This window comes from Manacus candei, unplaced genomic scaffold (genome assembly GCF_025592945.1).
Source record: "Manacus candei isolate 608988 ecotype Guabito, Panama unplaced genomic scaffold, ASM2559294v1 h1tg000035l, whole genome shotgun sequence".
NCBI classification, from domain to species: Eukaryota; Metazoa; Chordata; class Aves; order Passeriformes; family Pipridae; genus Manacus; species Manacus candei.
This window is the reverse complement of record NW_026138083.1, coordinates 8009811-8035024: the sequence shown is the minus strand read 5'-3', so window position 1 is coordinate 8035024 and position 25214 is coordinate 8009811. Positions and strand designations below refer to the sequence as shown.

At 42.6% G+C, this 25214-nt stretch overlaps 3 long non-coding RNA genes across 3 annotated transcripts in view; all 3 read right to left on the bottom strand.

Moving 5' to 3' along the window:
• Nucleotides 1-418, bottom strand: part of LOC127473279 (uncharacterized) — a 65874-nt gene extending 65456 nt beyond the window's left edge. Inside the window, exon 1 of the long non-coding RNA XR_007905345.1 lies at nucleotides 274-418. This is a non-coding gene — a long non-coding RNA (uncharacterized LOC127473279). The remainder of the gene's footprint in view (nucleotides 1-273) is intronic.
• A 5659-nt stretch (nucleotides 419-6077) lies between these two features.
• LOC127473283 (uncharacterized) lies at nucleotides 6078-23797 on the bottom strand. Its single transcript, XR_007905349.1, has 2 exons — nucleotides 23359-23797; nucleotides 6078-6238 (listed from the first exon to the last, which is right to left on the bottom strand). It is a non-coding gene; the product is annotated as an uncharacterized LOC127473283 (long non-coding RNA).
• LOC127473291 (uncharacterized) lies at nucleotides 19044-22592 on the bottom strand. The gene is made up of 2 exons (XR_007905359.1): nucleotides 22424-22592; nucleotides 19044-19104 (listed from the first exon to the last, which is right to left on the bottom strand). It is a non-coding gene; the product is annotated as an uncharacterized LOC127473291 (long non-coding RNA).
• Nucleotides 23798-25214: the final 1417 nt, after the last annotated feature.

Here is a 25214-nt window from a genome sequence, read left to right as displayed (position 1 = left end):
CATTGGTTTCTTGGGCTTTATCGTATGAGCTCACCACATATTTACAACTGGTATGGACGTAGACACCCGAGCTTACTTCACATCCGCCACCATAATCATTGCAATCCCCACTGGCATCAAAGTCTTCAGCTGACTAGCAACCCTACACGGTGGAACAATCAAATGAGACCCGCCCATACTATGAGCCCTAGGCTTTATTTTCCTCTTCACCATTGGTGGACTAACAGGCATCGTTCTTGCCAACTCCTCCCTAGACATCGCCCTGCACGACACCTACTACGTAGTTGCACACTTCCACTATGTATTATCTATGGGGGCAGTATTCGCCATTTTAGCTGGCTTCACACATTGATTCCCACTGTTCACTGGCTACACCCTTCACTCTACATGAGCTAAAGCCCACTTTGGAGTAATATGCTTTGGAGTCAACCTAACATTCTTCCCACAACATTTCCTAGGCCTAGTTGGTATACCACGACGATACTCAGACTACCCAGATGCTTATACCCTATGAAACACCCTATCCTCCATCGGCTCCCTCATCTCCATAGTAGCTGTAATTATATTAATGTTCATTATCTGAGAAGCCTTCGCATCTAAACGGAAAGTAGCGCAACCAGAACTTACCTCCACAAACATCGAATGAATTCACGGCTGCCCTCCTCCCTATCATCCCTTTGAAGAACCAGCTTTTGTCCAAGTACAAGAAAGGAAGGAATCGAACCCTCATAAGCTGGTTTCAAGCCAACCGCATCAAACCACTCATGCTTCTTTCTTATGGGTTGTTAGTAAAATCATTACATAGCCTTGTCAAGACTAAATCACAGGTGAAAACCCAGTACATCCCATCCCAACTCCATGGCCAACCACTCTCAATTTGGTTTTCAAGACGCTTCATCCCCTATTATAGAAGAACTTATTGAATTTCACGACCACGCCCTAATAGTCGCACTAGCCGTTTGTAGCCTAGTCCTGTATTTACTAGCTCTTATACTTATAGAAAAACTATCCTCTAATACCGTTGACGCACAAGAAGTAGAACTTGTCTGAACAATCTTACCTGCCATTGTCCTAATTATACTAGCCCTCCCATCCCTTCAAATCCTCTACATGATAGACGAAATCGATGAGCCTGACCTCACCCTCAAAGCCATTGGCCACCAATGATACTGATCCTACGAATATACAGACTTTAAAGATTTATCTTTTGACTCTTACATACTACCAACTATGGATCTACCACTCGGCCATTTCCGCCTCCTAGAAGTTGATAACCGCATCGTCATTCCAATAGAATCCCCGATTCGAATTATTGTTACAGCTGATGACGTTCTCCACTCCTGAGCTGTTCCTAGCCTTGGTGTAAAAACCGATGCAATTCCAGGACGACTGAACCAAACTTCCTTTATCACAACCCGTCCTGGAATCTTCTACGGTCAGTGCTCAGAAATCTGTGGAGCCAACCACAGCTTCATGCCTAGTAGAATCAGCCCCTCTAACACACTTCGAAAACTGATCTTCACTTCTAACATCCTAATCATTAAGAAGCTATGAACCAGCACTAGCCTTTTAAGCTAGAGAAAGAGGATTATTCATCCTCCTTAATGACATGCCCCAACTAAACCCCGCACCTTGACTTTTTATTATACTAACTTCATGACTCACTTTTTCTCTTATCCTTCAACCTAAACTCTTACTATTTACCCCAACTAACTCACCCTCCAACAAAACACTACCCACTATAAAACCCCACTCCTGAAACTGACCATGAACCTAAGCTTCTTTGATCAATTCCTAAGCCCAACCCTCCTTGGAATCCCCCTTATCCTCATCTCACTGTTATTCCCAGCCCTATTACTTCCTTCTCCTGGCAATCGATGAGTTACAAATCGTCTCTCAACTCTTCAACTCTGATTTCTCCATTTAATCACAAAACAACTAATAACCCCATTAAACAAAAAAGGCCATAAATGAGCCCTAATCCTATCATCACTCATAATTATACTTCTAGCTATTAACCTATTAGGCCTCCTACCTTACACATTCACACCTACCACCCAACTATCAATAAACCTAGCCCTCACCTTCCCTCTATGACTTGCCACCCTGCTAACAGGCCTACGAAACCAACCTTCAGCTTCTCTTGGACACCTCCTACCAGAAGGCACCCCAACACCTCTAATTCCTGCCCTCATCATAATTGAAACAACAAGCCTTCTCATTCGTCCTTTAGCCTTAGGAGTTCGCCTCACAGCCAACCTCACAGCAGGACACCTACTCATCCAACTCATTTCAACAGCCACTACCGTCCTCCTTCCCATTATACCCACCGTGTCCCTTCTAACTATAACAATTCTACTCCTCTTAACAATTCTAGAAGTGACCGTGGCAATAATCCAAGCGTATGTCTTTGTACTTCTTCTAAGCCTTTACTTACAAGAAAATATTTAACCCTTAATGACACACCAAGCCCACTCATTTCACATAGTAGACCCAAGTCCTTGACCCATTTTTGGAGCAGCAGCAGCCCTCCTCACCACCTCTGGATTGGCCATATGATTTCACCACAACTCTATCCAACTCTTACTCCTAGGCCTACTCTCTATAATCCTAGTGATACTCCAATGATGACGTGACATCGTACGAGAAAGCACATTCCAAGGCCACCATACCCCTACAGTCCAAAAGGGCTTACGTTACGGAATAATTCTATTTATTACATCCGAAGCATTCTTCTTCCTAGGATTCTTCTGAGCATTCTTCCACTCCAGCTTAGTCCCCACTCCAGAACTCGGAGGACAATGACCTCCTATAGGAATCAAACCTCTAAATCCAATAGAAGTCCCCCTACTAAACACTGCTATCCTCCTAGCCTCAGGAGTCACTGTTACATGAGCACATCACAGCATTACAGAGGGCAATCGGAACCAAGCTACCCAAGCCCTACTTATAACTGTCCTATTAGGATTCTACTTTACAGCACTTCAAGCAATAGAATATTATGAAGCTCCATTCTCAATTGCCAACGGAGTCTATGGATCAACCTTTTTTGTCGCCACAGGATTTCATGGTCTCCACGTAATCATTGGATCCTCCTTCCTCTTGATTTGCCTCCTCTGCCTCGTAAAATTCCACTTCACATCCAACCACCACTTTGGCTTTGAAGCAGCGGCCTGATACTGACATTTTGTTGGCATTATCTGACTGTTCCTCTACATAACAATCTATTGATGAGGATCTTGCCCTTCTAGTATATTAATTACAATTGACTTCCAATCTCTAAAATCTGGATCAAAACCAGAGAAAGGCAATTAACATAATCCTCTTTATATTCACAATTTCCCTATCACTATGTATTATCCTAACTTCACTAAACCTTTGATTAGCTCAAATAAGTCCAGATTCAGAAAAATTATCCCCATACGAATGTGGCTTTGACCCACTGGGCTCTGCCCGCCTCCCATTTTCTATCCGATTCTTCCTTGTCGCAATCTTATTCCTCTTGTTCGACCTAGAAATTGCCCTCCTACTGCCCCTCCCATGGGCTACTCAACTCCTCTCCCCTCTCACTACCCTAACATGAACCTCCGCAGTCATTCTCCTCCTCGCACTAGGGCTAATTTATGAATGAATTCAAGGGGGCTTAGAATGAGCAGAATAACTTCAGAAAGTTAGTCTAGCAAAGACAGTTGATTTCGGCTCAACAAACCACAGTCCTACCCCGTGACTTTCTCAATGACCTTTCTGCATCTAAGCTTCTACTCTGCCTTCACCCTAAGTAGTCTAGGACTAGCCTTTCACCGAATACACCTAATTTCTGCCCTGTTATGCTCAGAAAGTATAATACTATCAATATACATTGCCCTCTCTATGTGACCTATTCAAACCCAGACAACATCCCCCACCTTAATACCCATTCTTATGTTAGCGTTCTCAGCCTGTGAAGCAGGCGCTGGTCTAGCAGTCCTAGTAGCTTCCACCCGAACTCACGGATCAGATCATTTACACAATCTAAACCTTCTACAATGTTAAAAATTATTCTTCCCACAATCATATTACTCCCCATAACCCTCTTATCTCCTCCAAAATTCCTATGACTCAATGTCACCTCGCACAGTCTCTTAATTGCAACCGCTAGCTTACAATGACTTCCTTCAACCTATTACCCTAGCAAAAACCTATCACCATGACTTGGAACCGATCAAATTTCATCCCCCTTATTAGTTCTATCTTGTTGACTTCTACCTCTTATAATTCTGGCAAACCAAAATCACCTTCAACAAGAACCTCCCACACGAAAATATATTTTTACCATAACCATAATCCTCACCCAACCATTCATTATCTTGGCCTTCTCAGCCTTAGAACTGATATTATTTTATATCGCATTCGAAGCTACCCTAATCCCTACCCTAATTCTAATCACACGATGAGGTAGCCAACCAGAACGTTTAAGTGCTGGAATCTACCTCTTATTTTATACACTAATTAGTTCTCTTCCCCTACTAGTAGTAATCCTCTATCTTCACACTCAAACAGGAACTATACACATCACTATAATAAAACTTTCACACTCACCTCTTACAAACTCCTGAACAGGCCTCATATCAAGTCTAGCTCTATTGCTCGCTTTCATAGTGAAAGCTCCCCTTTACGGTCTACATCTGTGACTCCCAAAAGCCCACGTAGAGGCACCAATCGCAGAGTCTATACTCCTAGCTGCGCTCCTCCTCAAACTTGGGGGATACGGCATTATACGTACCTCAATAATTACAAACTCCCTATTAGACTACCTCTACTACCCATTTTTAACCCTAGCCTTATGAGGGGCACTAATGACAAGCTCCATCTGCCTACGCCAAATCGACCTTAAGTCATTAATCGCCTACTCCTCAGTAAGCCACATAGGTCTAGTCATTGCCGCAACAATAATCCAAACCCACTGATCCTTTTCAGGGGCCATAATCCTAATGATTTCACATGGACTTACCTCTTCCATGCTATTTTGCCTAGCCAATACAAACTATGAACGCATACATAGTCGTACTCTCCTTCTAACACGAGGCCTACAACCCCTTTTACCTCTAACAGGAGTCTGATGGCTCCTAGCCAACCTAACAAACATAGCCCTTCCTCCTACTACTAACCTGATAGCTGAATTAACTATCATAATTGCGCTCTTCAACTGATCCACCTTCACCATTATCCTAACCGGAGCCGCAAATCTACTAACTGCAGCCTATGCCCTCTACATACTCCTTATAACCCAACGAGGTCCAACTCCAACCTATATTACAACCACCCAAAATTCAAATACACGAGAACATCTCCTTATAACACTTCATATCCTACCCTCCCTCCTCCTCATCCTAAAACCAGAGCTAATCTCAGGAATTCCCACATGCAAGCAATGTTTTAAACCAAACATTAGACTGTGATCCTAACAATAGAAGTTAAACTCTTCTTGCCTGCCGAGGGGAGGTTTAACCAACAAGAACTGCTAACTCTTGCATCTGAGCCTAAGACCTCAGCCCCCTTACTTTTAAAGGATAATAGCAATCCACTGGTCTTAGGAGCCATTCATCTTGGTGCAAGTCCAAGTAAAAGTAATGGACTACCCATTAATCCTCAACACCTCTATATTCTTGACCCTGGCTACCCTCTCTATACCCATCTTACTCCCCCTCCTATCCAAAAACTATCTAAACTCTCCAACAACCATCATACACACTGTTAAAACTTCCTTCATAGTCAGTTTAATTCCCATAATCCTCTCCATCTACCTAAATATGGAAAATACCACTTTCTATTGAGAATGAAAATTTATTGCGAACTTCAAAATCCCTTTTAGCCTTAAAATAGACCAATACTCCTTAACGTTTTTTCCTATTGCACTATTCGTAACATGATCTATTCTTCAATTTACAACATGATATATAGCCTCAGAACCCCACACCACAAAATTCTCTCTTTACCTTCTAATCTTTCTCGTTGCAATACTCACCTTAATCATCGCTAATAACATATTCCTCTTATTTATCGGCTGAGAGGGAGTCGGAATTATGTCCTTCCTCCTGATTGGATGGTGACACGGTCGAGCAGAAGCCAACACCGCTGCACTTCAAGCCGTACTTTACAACCGTATCGGGGATATTGGACTAATCCTCTGCATAGCATGACTAGCATCCTCAATAAACACCTGAGAAATTCAACAGCAATCCTCCCCAAACCCAAAACCCTTCTCCCTCTCTTAGGGCTCATCCTAGCCGCCACAGGTAAATCCGCCCAATTTGGCCTACACCCATGACTCCCAGCAGCTATAGAAGGACCAACCCCTGTATCTGCCCTACTCCATTCCAGCACAATAGTAGTTGCCGGAATCTTCTTACTTATTCGCACTCACCACATATTATGTAACAACCAAATTGCCCTAACTATGTGCCTTTGTATAGGTGCCCTATCCACCCTATTTGCCGCTACATGCGCTCTTACCCAAAACGACATCAAAAAAATTATTGCCTTCTCTACATCCAGCCAACTAGGACTAATAATAGTCACTATTGGCCTAAATCTACCCCAACTAGCCTTCCTACACATCTCTACACATGCATTCTTTAAAGCCATACTCTTCCTTTGCTCTGGGTCTATCATTCACAGCCTTAACGGTGAACAAGACATTCGAAAAATAGGAGGATTACAGAAACTACTCCCTACAACTACCTCATGCCTGACAATCGGAAATTTAGCTCTCATAGGAACACCATTTTTAGCAGGGTTTTACTCAAAAGATCTCATTATCCAAAGTCTTAACACCTCCTATCTAAACACCTGAGCACTCCTCCTAACCCTCGTAGCTACAGCTTTCACTGCAACTTACAGCCTACGTATAGCCCTACTAGTACAAACTGACTACACCCGGATTCCCTCCATTACTCCCATCAATGAAAACAACCCAGCAGTCACGAACCCAATTACTCGTCTCGCTCTAGGAAGTATTATAGCTGGCCTATTAATTACCTCCTATATCTCCCCTACAAAAACCCCTCCTATAACTATACCACTGGTCACAAAAACCACTGCTATCATTATTACAACATTAGGCATCATTCTGGCATTAGAACTATCAAAACTCACACATACCTTCTCTGCCCCCAAACAAAATACCACTATAAACTTCTCCAGCACTCTAGGATATTTTAATCCCCTTATACACCGCCTCAGCTCTACTAAACTCCTAAACAACGGCCAGAACATTGCATCCCATTTAATCGACCTATCCTGATATAAAAAAATAGGCCCAGAAGGGCTAGCGACCCTTCAACTCAAAATATCCAAAATCTCAACTACTCTACACTCCGGACTAATCAAAACCTATCTAGGATCCTTCGCTTTATCTATCTTAATTATAATCTTATTTGCACAGAACTAAGAATTAATGGCCCCTAACTTACGAAAACATCGCGCCCTAATAAAAATAATCAACAATTCTTTAATTGACCTCCCAACACCACCAAACATTTCTGCCTGATGAAACTTTGGATCACTTCTTGGCATCTGTCTAACAATCCAAGTCACCACTGGCCTCCTACTAGCAATACATTATACAGCGGATATCACCCTGGCATTCACATCCGTCGCCCATACATGCCGAAATGTTCAATTCGGCTGACTAATCCGAAACCTCCATGCAAACGGCACCTCCTTCTTCTTCATATGCATTTACCTGCACATCGGACGAGGATTCTACTATGGCTCCTACCTATATAAAGAAACCTGAAACACAGGAGTTATTCTCCTCTTAACTCTAATAGCAACTGCCTTCGTAGGATATGTCCTCCCATGAGGCCAAATATCATTCTGAGGCGCTACAGTAATTACTAACCTATTCTCAGCAATTCCTTACATTGGCCAAACACTTGTAGAATGAGCTTGAGGAGGATTCTCAGTTGACAACCCTACACTTACCCGGTTCTTTGCCCTCCACTTCCTCCTCCCATTCCTAATTGCAGGTCTCACCCTCATCCACTTAACTTTCTTACATGAAACAGGCTCAAACAATCCCCTAGGTATTTATTCAGACTGCGACAAAATCCCATTCCACCCCTATTTCTCAATAAAAGATATTCTAGGCCTTTTGTTCCTCCTCATTCCTCTAATAACACTTGCCATATTCTCACCTAACCTCCTAGGAGATCCAGAAAATTTTACACCCGCAAACCCATTAGTAACACCTCCCCACATCAAACCTGAGTGGTACTTCCTATTTGCATATGCTATCCTACGATCAATCCCCAACAAATTAGGAGGAGTCCTAGCCCTAGCCGCCTCCGTCTTAATTCTATTTCTAGCCCCATTCCTCCACATGTCAAAGCAATGAACTATAACCTTCCGACCTCTCTCCCAACTTTTATTCTGAATCCTAGTAACAAATCTTTTAATCCTTACATGAATCGGTAGCCAACCAGTCGAACATCCATTTATTGTCATCGGACAACTTGCCTCAACTACCTACTTCACAATCATTCTCATCTTATTCCCCATCACTAGTCTCCTAGAAAATAAGATACTCAACCTCTAACCACTCTAATAGTTTATAAAAAACGTTGGTCTTGTAAACCAAAGACTGAAGGCTACCCCCTTCTTAGAGTTTTCCAAAAAATATCCAAACACCCCCCAACTTTCCAATCAACACGTACATCAAGGGGAGGGGCCCCCCCTTCCCCCCCATACCCTACGGTATGTATTACTTTGCATAGCATTCTCCACCACATTAGACATAACATGCATGTAGGAAAATCTGACATAGTATTATTGCAAAACCATCCAAATTTTCATACTATCTCCCATACAGCCCAAAACTTGTCATCAACAGACCTAGGCACATTCCCACACAAGGACATAACATGTCATGTTCTAGGAATAATCCCGCTAACCGAACTAAAACCTAAGATCGCTAACTTTCGCATAAAATCCCTTTCAACACGAGGAACGTCACAGGACCTAGAATCCATGGTCCATGGACCACTCACCACTTAACCTTGCTCTATGTACCAACCAAGAAGTGCTGGGTTATTTATTAGTCGTACTCCTCACGAGAAACCAGCAACCCGGTGTTAGTAATGTTTATCATGTCCAGTTTCAGGTGTATTCTTTCCCTCTCCACCAATAACCCACTCTCATAACTTACTCTTTGTCGCCTCTGGTTCCTCGGTCAGGGTCATAACTTGCTTGATTTTCCTAAACTTGCGCTCCGTTACTAATGGTTGGGGATGCTTGGCCAACCTGGACCTTGTGATCGTGGCATTTTCTCTCTTCTAAACTTCAGGGTTTTTTTTTTTTTGGGTAGATCTCAATAAGCCCTTCAGAGTGCTCCGCCAGGGGGCTCCCATATATGGTTGACATGTACCCCTTATGGTCGGCGAGCGGTTTTCTCACTTTCGCGTGAAAATTAATGATATGGTTTCAAGTGTTACTCGGTCTCATACTGTTGCACTGATGCACTGTCACGTGCTGTTGGCTTGGTTTCTCCATTACGTCTCTCATCAAGTTGCAGTTTAATTAATGCACGCCAGACATATTTTTTGTCGTCAATTTCACAAAAAATTACAAAAATTTTGTCGTTTTTTGCAATGATCTAGGGACTTTCCCTCTATTCATCATTAATTTTTGGTTTTAAATTTTTTAACAAAAATTTCAAATTTTACAAACTTTCCATTCCCCTAATTTTCCAATTAAAACATTTGCATCATCAATTTGTTAAATTTTTTTAATACACTTTAATTTACCCCATCATTTCCTTTCATCATTCATTTGTTCATTTGTTTGTTTACACTTTAATTTACCCCATCATTTCCTTTCATCATTCATTTGTTCATTTGTTTGTTTACACTTTAATTTACCCCATCATTTCCTTTCACCCTCTTACCTCCCCAATTAATCGCCTCTACTACTCTAACTAATATTCCACCCACATACGCCTTTAACAGTTGGTCCCAAACTTTTTTCCAACCCTTCAGAAAAAAAGGAATCAAACCTTTATCACCAACTCCCAAAGCTGGCATTTTCATTAAACTATTCTCTGAACCACACCACCTTAAACCGCCCGAATTGCCCCACGAGACAACCCTCGTACAAGTTCTAGCACAACAAACAACGTCAGCAACAGACCCCAGCCCGCAATTAAAAATTGTCCAACCCCCCAAGAATAAAACATAGCCGCTCCCTCAAAATCCAACCAAACAGATAAAACGCCCCCACTATCCACCGTGTTCATCCCCAACCACTCTAACTCAGATAGCCCTATAATAAACACCCCACCCCCCAGCACTAAAACTAACCCAGCACCATACCCAACAACCTGCCAGTCCCCTCAAGTCTCAGGAAATGGATCTGCTGCCAATGAAACCGAATACACAAAAACCACTAACATCCCACCTAAATATACCAGAAATAACACTAGTGATACAAAAGACACCCCCAAACTCATTAACCATCCACACCCTACAATAGACGCCAACACTAACCCCACTACTGCATAGTATGGAGAAGGATTGGAAGCAACTGCTAGTCCTCCCAAAATAAAACTAACACTTAAAAATAGTATAAAGTACGTCATAACAATTCCTGCTTGGCTTCTATCCAAGACCTTTGGCCTGAAAAACCATCGTTGTAATTTCAACTACAAGAACATAAAACCTTAACAAACCCATCCACAACACTACAATCCTGCCCCTTTCTACTCTTCTAACTTCTCAGCAACACATTTTTGTTATCCACTTGCACTACTTCTCCAACCACTAAACAAGTCCTAAATCAATATCAACTATTACTACAACTAAAACAAGCCCCAATAATAATCACTATGCCTAAAACAGCCTTAGTCCTTGTAGCTTACAATAAAGCATAACACTGAAGATGTTAAGACGGCTATTACACATACCCAAGGACAAAAAAGACTTAGTCCTAACCTTACAGTTAGTTCTTGCCAAATATATACATGCAAGTATCCGCATCCCAGTGAAAATGCCCTCAGCACCTTAAAAAGACAGCAGGAGCAGGCATCAGGCACACCACTCCAATTGTAGCCCAAAACGCCTTGCCTAGCCACACCCCCACGGGTTTTCAGCAGTAATCAATATTAAGCAATAAGTGTAAACTTGACTTAGTTAAAGCAACTTACCAGGGTTGGTAAATCTTGTGCCAGCCACCGCGGTCACACAAGAAACCCAAATTAACTTTATACGGCGTAAAGAGTGGTTTTTCATTATCACTTCAACTAAGACTGAAATGTAACCAAGCTGTTATAAGCACAAGATGCATCCAATACTCCCATAGAAATGATCTTAGCTTCATGATCAACAAAACTCCACGAAAGCCAGGACACAAACTGGGATTAGATACCCCACTATGCCTGGCCCTAAATCCCGATGCTTTCACCACTTAAGCATCCGCCTGAGAACTACGAGCACAAACACTTAAAACTCTAAGGACTTGGCGGTGCTCCAAACCCACCTAGAGGAGCCTGTTCTATAACCGATAACCCACGATACACCCAACCATCCCTTGCCAAATCAGCCTATATACCGCCGTCGTCAGCCCACCCCTAAACTGAGGGTTTAACAGTGGGCACAACAGCAACATCCCACTAATAAGACAGGTCAAGGTATAGCTCATGAGATGGTAGAAATGGGCTACATTTTCTAGCATAGAATACCTCACGACAAGGAGTGTGAAATCACTCCTAAAAGGCGGATTTAGCAGTAAAGCAGGATAATAATGCCTCCTTTAAGCTGGCTCTGAAGCACGTACATACCGCCCGTCACCCTCCTCACAAGCTATAATTAATTTTATTTATAATAAACCCCCAAGCTAGAGATGAGGCAAGTCGTAACAAGGTAAGTGTACCGGAAGGTGCACTTAGTCTACCAAGGCGTAGCTATAACTAAAGCATTCAGCTTACACCTGAAAGATATCTGTTTCATATCAGATCGCCTTGAAGCCTAACTCTAGCTCTTCTACCAGATTACATATAAACCAAGTTAATACTACCTATTAAATCAAAACATTCTCTCACTCAACCTAGTATAGGCGATAGAAAGGTAAACTCAAGACGCAATAGAGATCATGTACCGTAAGGGAAGAATGAAATAGTAATGACAAACCAAGCAATAAATAGCAAAGACCAACCCTTGTACCTTTTGCATCATGATTTAGCGAGAAATTACCCAAGCAAAACGCCAATTTAAGCTTGCTTCCCCGAAACCCAAGCGAGCTACTCACGAGCAGCTATCTACTGAGCAAACCCGTCTCTGTTGCAAAAGAGTGGGAAGACTCGTTAGTAGTGGTGAAAAGCCAATCGAGCTGGGTGATAGCTGGTTGCCTATGAAATGAATCTTAGTTCCCTCTTAATTCACCTCCCAGGACTACACTCAACCCACATGAAGCGAATTAAGGGCTATTTAAAGGAGGTACAGCTCCTTTAAAAAAGAGTACACTCTCCCCTAGCGGATAAATTCAATTACAGCTTAATTGTGGGCCTTCAAGCAGCCACCATTAAAGAATGCGTCAAAGCTCCTCACCCAAAAAAATCTAAACTTCCTTATGACTCCCTCTTCCCCAATAGGCCAACTTATGTTAAATAAGAGAATTTATGCTAAAATAAGTAACTAGGGATCCCCTCTGTGGCGCAAGCTTACATTACAACATTATTAACAATCCACAGGATATTTTCTAACCTTAACAAGACCTTATACCCAAAACTCTGTTAACCCACCTATGGAGCGCCCCCAAAGACGATTAAAATCTGTAAAAGGAACTAGGCAAATCCAAGGCCCGACTGTTTACCAAAAACATAGCCTTTAGCAAACCAAGTATTAAAGGTGAAGCCTGCCCAGTGACAATACGTTCAATGACCACGGTATCCTAACCGTGCAAAGGTAGCGCAATCAATTGTCCCATAAATCGGGACTTGTATGAATGGCTTAACGAGGTCTTAGCTGTCTCCTACCGATAATCAGTGAAATTGATCTTCCTGTGCAAAAGCAGGAATAACCCCATAAGACAAGAAGACCCTGTGGAACTTTAAAATCTGCTACCACTCCCATAAACAATACTCACCCACAGGGCCCACTCCCCCGGGATTTTGCTGGTGTGCATTTTTTGGTTGGGGCGACCTTGGAGGCAAACTCAACCTCCAAATATCAGACAATCCATCTTAACCAAGAACTACCCATCAACGTGTTAATAGCAACCAGACCCAATATAATTGATTAATGAACCTAGCTACCCCAGGGATAACAGCGCAATCTCCTTCAAGAGCCCACATCGACAAGGAGGTTTACGACCTCGATGTTGGATCAGGACATCCTAGTGGTGCAACCGCTACCAAGGGTTCGTTTGTTCAACGATTAACAGTCCTACGTGATCTGAGTTCAGACGGGAGTAATCCAGGTCGGTTTCTATCTGTGTTACAACTCCTTCTAGTACGAAAGGACCGAAGAAGTAAGGCCTATGCCACAAGCACGCCTTCGCACCCAGTAATGAACCCAACTAAATTACTAAGAGCTTCACCATAATCCCCTCCTAGAAAAGGACCGCTAGCGTGGCAGGGCTTGGCAAATGCAGAAGGCTTAAGCCCTTTACCCAGAGGTTCAAATCCTCTCCCTAGCTCCAACACAAATCACATGACAATTCACTTGACCCTCACTTACTTTATTATATCAATATCCTATGCTCTCTCCATCCTCATCGCCGTAGCATTTCTTACCCTAGTTGAACGTAAGATTCTAAGTTATATGCAAGCCCGAAAAGGGTCTAATATTGTAGGACCATTTGGCCTCTTACAACCTATAGCAGATGGAGTAAAGCTATTCATTAAAGAACCAATTCGTCCATCAACTTCATCCCCTTACCTATTTATATCTACCCCTATCTTAGCCCTTCTCCTAGCAATTACAATCTGAACACCACTTCCCCTACCCTTTCCCCTTACTGACCTAAACCTTGGCATACTCTTCCTTCTAGCTCTATCTAGCTTGGCAGTCTATTCAATTCTATGATCAGGGTGGGCCTCTAACTCAAAATATGCCTTAATCGGCGCCCTCCGAGCAGTCGCACAGACTATCTCTTACGAAGTTACCCTGGCCATTATTCTCCTATCCGTAATTATCCTTAGTGGTAACTACACCCTCAATACCCTAGCTACAACTCAAGAACCTCTCTACCTCATTTTCTCCTCCTGGCCCTTAGCAATAATATGATATATCTCCACTCTTGCCGAAACAAACCGCGCTCCATTTGACCTGACAGAAGGAGAATCTGAACTAGTCTCAGGGTTCAACGTAGAATATACTGCAGGGCCATTCGCCTTATTTTTTCTTGCCGAATATGCTAATATTATACTAATAAATGTACTCACAACCATTCTATTCCTAAACCCCAGCTCACTTAATCTCCCTCAGGAACTCATTCCCCCTGCTTTAGCTACAAAAACCCTCCTCCTTTCCGCAGGATTCTTATGAATCCGCGCCTCTTACCCTCGATTCCGATATGATCAACTCATACATTTGCTTTGAAAAAACTTCTTACCCCTAACATTAGCCTTATGCCTATGGCATACCAGCCTTCCTATCTCCTATGCAGGCCTACCCCCCTACCTAAGACACTCAAGGAAATGTGCCTGAATCCAAAAGGGTTACTATGATAAAGTAAACATAGAGGTATACCAATCCTCTCATTTCCTAATTTTAGAAATGTAGGAATCGAACCTACACTAAAGGAATCAAAATCCTCTATACTCCCTCTATATTATTTTCTAGTAAGGTCAGCTAATTAAGCTATCGGGCCCATACCCCGAAAATGATGGTTTAACTCCTTCCCTTACTAATGAATCCCCAAGCTAAACTAATCTCCACAATAAGCCTACTCCTAGGAACCTCAATCACAATTTCGAGTAACCACTGAATAATAGCATGAGTCGGCTTAGAAATTAACACTTTAGCTATTCTTCCATTGATCTCTAAAAGCCACCATCCACAAACCATTGAGGCCTCTACTAAATATTTTCTAACCCAAGCAGCCGCATCTACGCTACTTTTATTCTCCAGCATGACCAATGCATGATTCTCTGGCCAATGAGACATCACCCAACTAACCCACCCCATATCATGTATACTACTAACTATTGCAATTTCAATTAAACTAGGCTTAGTCCCATTTCATTTCTGATTTCCAGAAGTTCTTCAAGGTTCAACTATAACAACATGCCTCCTACTAGCCACAGTCATAAAATTTCCACCAACCACACTATTCTACCTAACATCCCCCTCACTCAACCCAACTCTCCTATCTTCAATAGCTATTGCTTCCGCAGCCCTAGGTGGCTGAATAGGACTTAACCAAACCCAAACTCGCAAAATTTTAGCTTTCTCATCTATCGCACACCTAGGATGAATAACCATTATTCTCAACTATAACCCCAATCTGACTTTAATTACGTTCTATCTCTATACTGTAACAACTTCCGCCATCTTCTTCATCCTTAACACAACCAATACCCTAAAACTATCCACTGTTATAGCCACATGAACCAAAATTCCATCACTAACCACAATCCTTATGCTCACTCTCCTCTCCCTTGCAGGTCTTCCTCCCCTAACGGGATTCCTACCCAAATGGTTAATTATTCAAGAGCTCACAAAACAAGAACTAACAGTAATAGCCACAGCTATTACCCTACTCTCTTTACTTGGACTTTTCTTCTACCTACGACTGGCCTACTGTGCAACCATCACACTACCCCCAAACTTCACTAACTACATAAAACAATGACAAACTAACAAACCAACTAACACCCTAACCACAACCTTTACCTCCTTATCAATTATACTCCTACCGCTATCTCCCATAGTACTCACAATCCCTTAGAAACTTAGGTTATTTAAACCGAAGGCCTTCAAAGCCTTAAACAAGGGCTAATCCCTCTTAGTTTCTGTTAAGGTACACAGGATGCTAACCTGCATCTCCTGAATGCAACTCAGACGCTTTAATTAAGCTAGAACCTCCCCCTAGACAGATGGGCTTTGATCCCATAAAATTTTAGTTAACAGCTAAATGCCCCAACCAACAGGCTTCTGTCTACTAGATCCCGGCGCATGTTTAATGCACATCAATGAGCTTGCAACTCAACATGAATTTCACTACAGAATCGATAAGAAGAGGAATCAAACCTCTGTAAAAAGGACTACAGCCTAACGCTTCTACACTCAGCCATCTTACCTATGACTTTCATCAACCGTTGACTATTCTCCACTAACCACAAAGATATCGGCACACTTTACCTTATTTTTGGCGCATGAGCTGGTATAATCGGCACAGCCCTTAGTCTCCTCATTCGAGCAGAGCTAGGACAGCCAGGCACCCTTTTAGGCGATGACCAAATTTACAATGTAATCGTCACCGCACATGCCTTCGTTATAATTTTCTTTATAGTAATGCCTATTATAATCGGAGGGTTTGGTAACTGATTAGTACCATTAATAATTGGTGCTCCCGACATAGCATTTCCACGAATAAATAACATGAGCTTCTGACTACTTCCCCCATCCTTCCTACTTCTCCTAGCATCTTCTACAGTAGAAGCCGGGGCCGGAACAGGATGAACAGTATACCCACCCCTAGCCGGAAATCTAGCCCACGCCGGTGCATCAGTAGACCTTGCCATCTTCTCCCTTCACCTGGCAGGTGTCTCATCCATCCTTGGGGCAATCAACTTTATCACCACAGCAATCAATAGAAAACCACCTGCTCTCTCACAATACCAAACCCCTCTATTCGTTTGATCCGTCCTAATTACTGCAGTTCTACTTCTCCTCTCCCTACCAGTCCTCGCTGCTGGCATTACAATGCTTCTAACAGATCGAAACCTAAACACTACATTCTTTGACCCCGCAGGAGGCGGAGACCCAATTTTACATCAACACTTATTCTGATTTTTTGGCCATCCAGAAGTCTACATCCTTATCCTACCAGGATTCGGAATTATTTCCCATGTTGTAGCCTATTACGCCGGTAAAAAAGAACCCTTTGGCTACATAGGCATAGTCTGAGCCATATTATCCATTGGTTTCTTGGGCTTTATCGTATGAGCTCACCACATATTTACAGCTGGTATGGACGTAGACACCCGAGCTTACTTCACATCCGCCACCATAATCATTGCAATCCCCACTGGCATCAAAGTCTTCAGCTGACTAGCAACCCTACACGGTGGAACAATCAAATGAGACCCGCCCATACTATGAGCCCTAGGCTTTATTTTCCTCTTCACCATTGGTGGACTAACAGGCATCGTTCTTGCCAACTCCTCCCTAGACATCGCCCTGCACGACACCTACTACGTAGTTGCACACTTCCACTATGTATTATCTATGGGGGCAGTATTCGCCATTTTAGCTGGCTTCACACATTGATTCCCACTGTTCACTGGCTACACCCTTCACTCTACATGAGCTAAAGCCCACTTTGGAGTAATATGCTTTGGAGTCAACCTAACATTCTTCCCACAACATTTCCTAGGCCTAGCTGGTATACCACGACGATACTCAGACTACCCAGATGCTTATACCCTATGAAACACCCTATCCTCCATCGGCTCCCTCATCTCCATAGTAGCTGTAATTATATTAATGTTCATTATCTGAGAAGCCTTCGCATCTAAACGGAAAGTAGCGCAACCAGAACTTACCTCCACAAACATCGAATGAATTCACGGCTGCCCTCCTCCCTATCATCCCTTTGAAGAACCAGCTTTTGTCCAAGTACAAGAAAGGAAGGAATCGAACCCTCATAAGCTGGTTTCAAGCCAACCGCATCAAACCACTCATGCTTCTTTCTTATGGGTTGTTAGTAAAATCATTACATAGCCTTGTCAAGACTAAATCACAGGTGAAAACCCAGTACATCCCATCCCAACTCCATGGCCAACCACTCTCAATTTGGTTTTCAAGACGCTTCATCCCCTATTATAGAAGAACTTATTGAATTTCACGACCACGCCCTAATAGTCGCACTAGCCGTTTGTAGCCTAGTCCTGTATTTACTAGCTCTTATACTTATAGAAAAACTATCCTCTAATACCGTTGACGCACAAGAAGTAGAACTTGTCTGAACAATCTTACCTGCCATTGTCCTAATTATACTAGCCCTCCCATCCCTTCAAATCCTCTACATGATAGACGAAATCGATGAGCCTGACCTCACCCTCAAAGCCATTGGCCACCAATGATACTGATCCTACGAATATACAGACTTTAAAGATTTATCTTTTGACTCTTACATACTACCAACTATGGATCTACCACTCGGCCATTTCCGCCTCCTAGAAGTTGATAACCGCATCGTCATTCCAATAGAATCCCCGATTCGAATTATTGTTACAGCTGATGACGTTCTCCACTCCTGAGCTGTTCCTAGCCTTGGTGTAAAAACCGATGCAATTCCAGGACGACTGAACCAAACTTCCTTTATCACAACCCGTCCTGGAATCTTCTACGGTCAGTGTTCAGAAATCTGTGGAGCCAACCACAGCTTCATGCCTATCGTAGTAGAATCAGCCCCTCTAACACACTTCGAAAACTGATCTTCACTTCTAACATCCTAATCATTAAGAAGCTATGAACCAGTACTAGCCTTTTAAGCTAGAGAAAGAGGATTATTCATCCTCCTTAATGACATGCCCCAACTAAACCCCGCACCTTGACTTTTTATCATACTAACTTCATGACTCACTTTTTCTCTTATCCTTCAACCTAAACTCTTACTATTTACCCCAACTAACTCACCCTCCAACAAAACACTACCCACTATAAAACCCCACTCCTGAAACTGACCATGAACCTAAGCTTCTTTGATCAATTCCTAAGCCCAACCCTCCTTGGAATCCCCCTTATCCTCGTCTCACTGTTATTCCCAGCCCTATTACTTCCTTCTCCTGGCAATCGATGAGTTACAAATCGTCTCTCAACTCTTCAACTCTGATTTCTCCATTTAATCACAAAACAACTAATAACCCCATTAAACAAAAAAGGCCATAAATGAGCCCTAATCCTATCATCACTCATAATTATACTTCTAACAATTAACCTATTAGGCCTCCTACCTTACACATTCACACCTACTACCCAACTATCAATAAACCTAGCCCTCGCCTTCCCTCTATGACTTGCCACCCTGCTAACAGGCCTACGAAACCAACCTTCAGCTTCTCTTGGACACCTCCTACCAGAAGGCACCCCAACACCTCTAATTCCTGCCCTCATCATAATTGAAACAACAAGCCTTCTCATTCGTCCTTTAGCCTTAGGAGTTCGCCTCACAGCCAACCTCACAGCAGGACACCTACTCATCCAACTCATTTCAACAGCCACTACCGTCCTCCTTCCCATTATACCCACCGTGTCCCTTCTAACTATAACAATTCTACTCCTCTTAACAATTCTAGAAGTGGCCGTGGCAATAATCCAAGCGTATGTCTTTGTACTTCTTCTAAGCCTTTACTTACAAGAAAATATTTAACCCTTAATGACACACCAAGCCCACTCATTTCACATAGTAGACCCAAGCCCTTGACCCATTTTTGGAGCAGCAGCCGCCCTCCTCACCACCTCTGGATTGGCCATATGATTTCACCACAACTCTATCCAACTCTTACTCCTAGGCCTACTCTCTATAATCCTAGTGATACTCCAATGATGACGTGACATCGTACGAGAAAGCACATTCCAAGGCCACCATACCCCTACAGTCCAAAAGGGTTTACGTTACGGAATAATTCTATTTATTACATCCGAAGCATTCTTCTTCCTAGGATTCTTCTGAACATTCTTCCACTCCAGCTTAGTCCCCACTCCAGAACTCGGAGGACAATGACCTCCTATAGGAATCAAACCTCTAAATCCAATAGAAGTCCCCCTACTAAACACTGCTATCCTCCTAGCCTCAGGAGTCACTGTTACATGAGCACATCACAGCATTACAGAGGGCAATCGGAACCAAGCTACCCAAGCCCTACTTATAACTGTCCTATTAGGATTCTACTTTACAGCACTTCAAGCAATAGAATATTATGAAGCTCCATTCTCAATTGCCAACGGAGTCTATGGATCAACCTTTTTTGTCGCCACAGGATTTCATGGTCTCCACGTAATCATTGGATCCTCCTTCCTCTTGATTTGCCTCCTCTGCCTCGTAAAATTCCACTTCACATCCAACCACCACTTTGGCTTTGAAGCAGCGGCCTGATACTGACATTTTGTTGGCATTATCTGACTGTTCCTCTACATAACAATCTATTGATGAGGATCTTGCCCTTCTAGTATATTAATTACAATTGACTTCCAATCTCTAAAATCTGGATCAAACCCAGAGAAAGGCAATTAACATAATCCTCTTTATATTCACAATTTCCCTATCACTATGTATTATCCTAACTTCACTAAACCTTTGATTAGCTCAAATAAGTCCAGATTCAGAAAAATTATCCCCATACGAATGTGGCTTTGACCCACTGGGCTCTGCCCGCCTCCCATTTTCTATCCGATTCTTCCTTGTCGCAATCTTATTCCTCTTGTTCGACCTAGAAATTGCCCTCCTACTGCCCCTCCCATGGGCTACTCAACTCCTCTCCCCTCTCACTACCCTAACATGAACCTCCGCAGTCATTCTCCTCCTCGCACTAGGGCTAATTTATGAATGAATTCAAGGGGGCTTAGAATGAGCAGAATAACTTCAGAAAGTTAGTCTAGCAAAGACAGTTGATTTCGGCTCAACAAACCACAGTCCTACCCCGTGACTTTCTCAATGACCTTTCTGCATCTAAGCTTCTACTCTGCCTTCACCCTAAGTAGTCTAGGACTAGCCTTTCACCGAATACACCTAATTTCTGCCCTGTTATGCTCAGAAAGTATAATACTATCAATATACATTGCCCTCTCTATGTGACCTATTCAAACCCAGACAACATCCCCCACCTTAATACCCATTCTTATGTTAGCGTTCTCAGCCTGTGAAGCAGGCGCTGGTCTAGCAGTCCTAGTAGCTTCCACCCGAACTCACGGATCAGATCATTTACACAATCTAAACCTTCTACAATGTTAAAAATTATTCTTCCCACAATCATATTACTCCCCATAACCCTCTTATCTCCTCCAAAATTCCTATGACTCAATGTCACCTCGCACAGTCTCTTAATTGCAACCGCTAGCTTACAATGACTTCCTTCAACCTATTACCCTAGCAAAAACCTATCACCATGACTTGGAACCGATCAAATTTCATCCCCCTTATTAGTTCTATCTTGTTGACTTCTACCTCTTATAATTCTGGCAAACCAAAATCACCTTCAACAAGAACCTCCCACACGAAAATATATTTTTACCATAACCATAATCCTCACCCAACCATTCATTATCTTGGCCTTCTCAGCCTTAGAACTGATATTATTTTATATCGCATTCGAAGCTACCCTAATCCCTACCCTAATTCTAATCACACGATGAGGTAGCCAACCAGAACGTTTAAGTGCTGGAATCTACCTCTTATTTTATACACTAATTAGTTCTCTTCCCCTACTAGTAGTAATCCTCTATCTTCACACTCAAACAGGAACTATACACATCACTATAATAAAACTTTCACACTCACCTCTTACAAACTCCTGAACAGGCCTCATATCAAGTCTAGCTCTATTGCTCGCTTTCATAGTGAAAGCTCCCCTTTACGGTCTACATCTGTGACTCCCAAAAGCCCACGTAGAGGCACCAATCGCAGAGTCTATACTCCTAGCTGCGCTCCTCCTCAAACTTGGGGGATACGGCATTATACGTACCTCAATAATTACAAACTCCCTATTAGACTACCTCTACTACCCATTTTTAACCCTAGCCTTATGAGGGGCACTAATGACAAGCTCCATCTGCCTACGCCAAATCGACCTTAAGTCATTAATCGCCTACTCCTCAGTAAGCCACATAGGTCTAGTCATTGCCGCAACAATAATCCAAACCCACTGATCCTTTTCAGGGGCCATAATCCTAATGATTTCACATGGACTTACCTCTTCCATGCTATTTTGCCTAGCCAATACAAACTATGAACGCATACATAGTCGTACTCTCCTTCTAACACGAGGCCTACAACCCCTTTTACCTCTAACAGGAGTCTGATGGCTCCTAGCCAACCTAACAAACATAGCCCTTCCTCCTACTACTAACCTGATAGCTGAATTAACTATCATAATTGCGCTCTTCAACTGATCCACCTTCACCATTATCCTAACCGGAGCCGCAACTCTACTAACTGCAGCCTATGCCCTCTACATACTCCTTATAACCCAACGAGGTCCAACTCCAACCTATATTACAACCACCCAAAATTCAAATACACGAGAACATCTCCTTATAACACTTCATATCCTACCCTCCCTCCTCCTCATCCTAAAACCAGAGCTAATCTCAGGAATTCCCACATGCAAGCAATGTTTTAAACCAAACATTAGACTGTGATCCTAACAATAGAAGTTAAACTCTTCTTGCCTGCCGAGGGGAGGTTTAACCAACAAGAACTGCTAACTCTTGCATCTGAGCCTAAGACCTCAGCCCCCTTACTTTTAAAGGATAATAGCAATCCACTGGTCTTAGGAGCCATTCATCTTGGTGCAAGTCCAAGTAAAAGTAATGGACTACCCATTAATCCTCAACACCTCTATATTCTTGACCCTGGCTACCCTCTCTATACCCATCTTACTCCCCCTCCTATCCAAAAACTATCTAAACTCTCCAACAACCATCATACACACTGTTAAAACTTCCTTCATAGTCAGTTTAATTCCCATAATCCTCTCCATCTACCTAAATATGGAAAATACCACTTTCTATTGAGAATGAAAATTTATTGCGAACTTCAAAATCCCTTTTAGCCTTAAAATAGACCAATACTCCTTAACGTTTTTTCCTATTGCACTATTCGTAACATGATCTATTCTTCAATTTACAACATGATATATAGCCTCAGAACCCCACACCACAAAATTCTCTCTTTACCTTCTAATCTTTCTCGTTGCAATACTCACCTTAATCATCGCTAATAACATATTCCTCTTATTTATCGGCTGAGAGGGAGTCGGAATTATGTCCTTCCTCCTGATTGGATGGTGACACGGTCGAGCAGAAGCCAACACCGCTGCACTTCAAGCCGTACTTTACAACCGTATCGGGGATATTGGACTAATCCTCTGCATAGCATGACTAGCATCCTCAATAAACACCTGAGAAATTCAACAGCAATCCTCCCCAAACCCAAAACCCTTCTCCCTCTCTTAGGGCTCATCCTAGCCGCCACAGGTAAATCCGCCCAATTTGGCCTACACCCATGACTCCCAGCAGCTATAGAAGGACCAACCCCTGTATCTGCCCTACTCCATTCCAGCACAATAGTAGTTGCCGGAATCTTCTTACTTATTCGCACTCACCACATATTATGTAACAACCAAATTGCCCTAACTATGTGCCTTTGTATAGGTGCCCTATCCACCCTATTTGCCGCTACATGCGCTCTTACCCAAAACGACATCAAAAAAATTATTGCCTTCTCTACATCCAGCCAACTAGGACTAATAATAGTCACTATTGGCCTAAATCTACCCCAACTAGCCTTCCTACACATCTCTACACATGCATTCTTTAAAGCCATACTCTTCCTTTGCTCTGGGTCTATCATTCACAGCCTTAACGGTGAACAAGACATTCGAAAAATAGGAGGATTACAGAAACTACTCCCTACAACTACCTCATGCCTGACAATCGGAAATTTAGCTCTCATAGGAACACCATTTTTAGCAGGGTTTTACTCAAAAGATCTCATTATCCAAAGTCTTAACACCTCCTATCTAAACACCTGAGCACTCCTCCTAACCCTCGTAGCTACAGCTTTCACTGCAACTTACAGCCTACGTATAGCCCTACTAGTACAAACTGACTACACCCGGATTCCCTCCATTACTCCCATCAATGAAAACAACCCAGCAGTCACGAACCCAATTACTCGTCTCGCTCTAGGAAGTATTATAGCTGGCCTATTAATTACCTCCTATATCTCCCCTACAAAAACCCCTCCTATAACTATACCACTGGTCACAAAAACCACTGCTATCATTATTACAACATTAGGCATCATTCTGGCATTAGAACTATCAAAACTCACACATACCTTCTCTGCCCCCAAACAAAATACCACTATAAACTTCTCCAGCACTCTAGGATATTTTAATCCCCTTATACACCGCCTCAGCTCTACTAAACTCCTAAACAACGGCCAGAACATTGCATCCCATTTAATCGACCTATCCTGATATAAAAAAATAGGCCCAGAAGGGCTAGCGACCCTTCAACTCAAAATATCCAAAATCTCAACTACTCTACACTCCGGACTAATCAAAACCTATCTAGGATCCTTCGCTTTATCTATCTTAATTATAATCTTATTTGCACAGAACTAAGAATTAATGGCCCCTAACTTACGAAAACATCGCGCCCTAATAAAAATAATCAACAATTCTTTAATTGACCTCCCAACACCACCAAACATTTCTGCCTGATGAAACTTTGGATCACTTCTTGGCATCTGTCTAACAATCCAAGTCACCACTGGCCTCCTACTAGCAATACATTATACAGCGGATATCACCCTGGCATTCACATCCGTCGCCCATACATGCCGAAATGTTCAATTCGGCTGACTAATCCGAAACCTCCATGCAAACGGCACCTCCTTCTTCTTCATATGCATTTACCTGCACATCGGACGAGGATTCTACTATGGCTCCTACCTATATAAAGAAACCTGAAACACAGGAGTTATTCTCCTCTTAACTCTAATAGCAACTGCCTTCGTAGGATATGTCCTCCCATGAGGCCAAATATCATTCTGAGGCGCTACAGTAATTACTAACCTATTCTCAGCAATTCCTTACATTGGCCAAACACTTGTAGAATGAGCTTGAGGAGGATTCTCAGTTGACAACCCTACACTTACCCGGTTCTTTGCCCTCCACTTCCTCCTCCCATTCCTAATTGCAGGTCTCACCCTCATCCACTTAACTTTCTTACATGAAACAGGCTCAAACAATCCCCTAGGTATTTATTCAGACTGCGACAAAATCC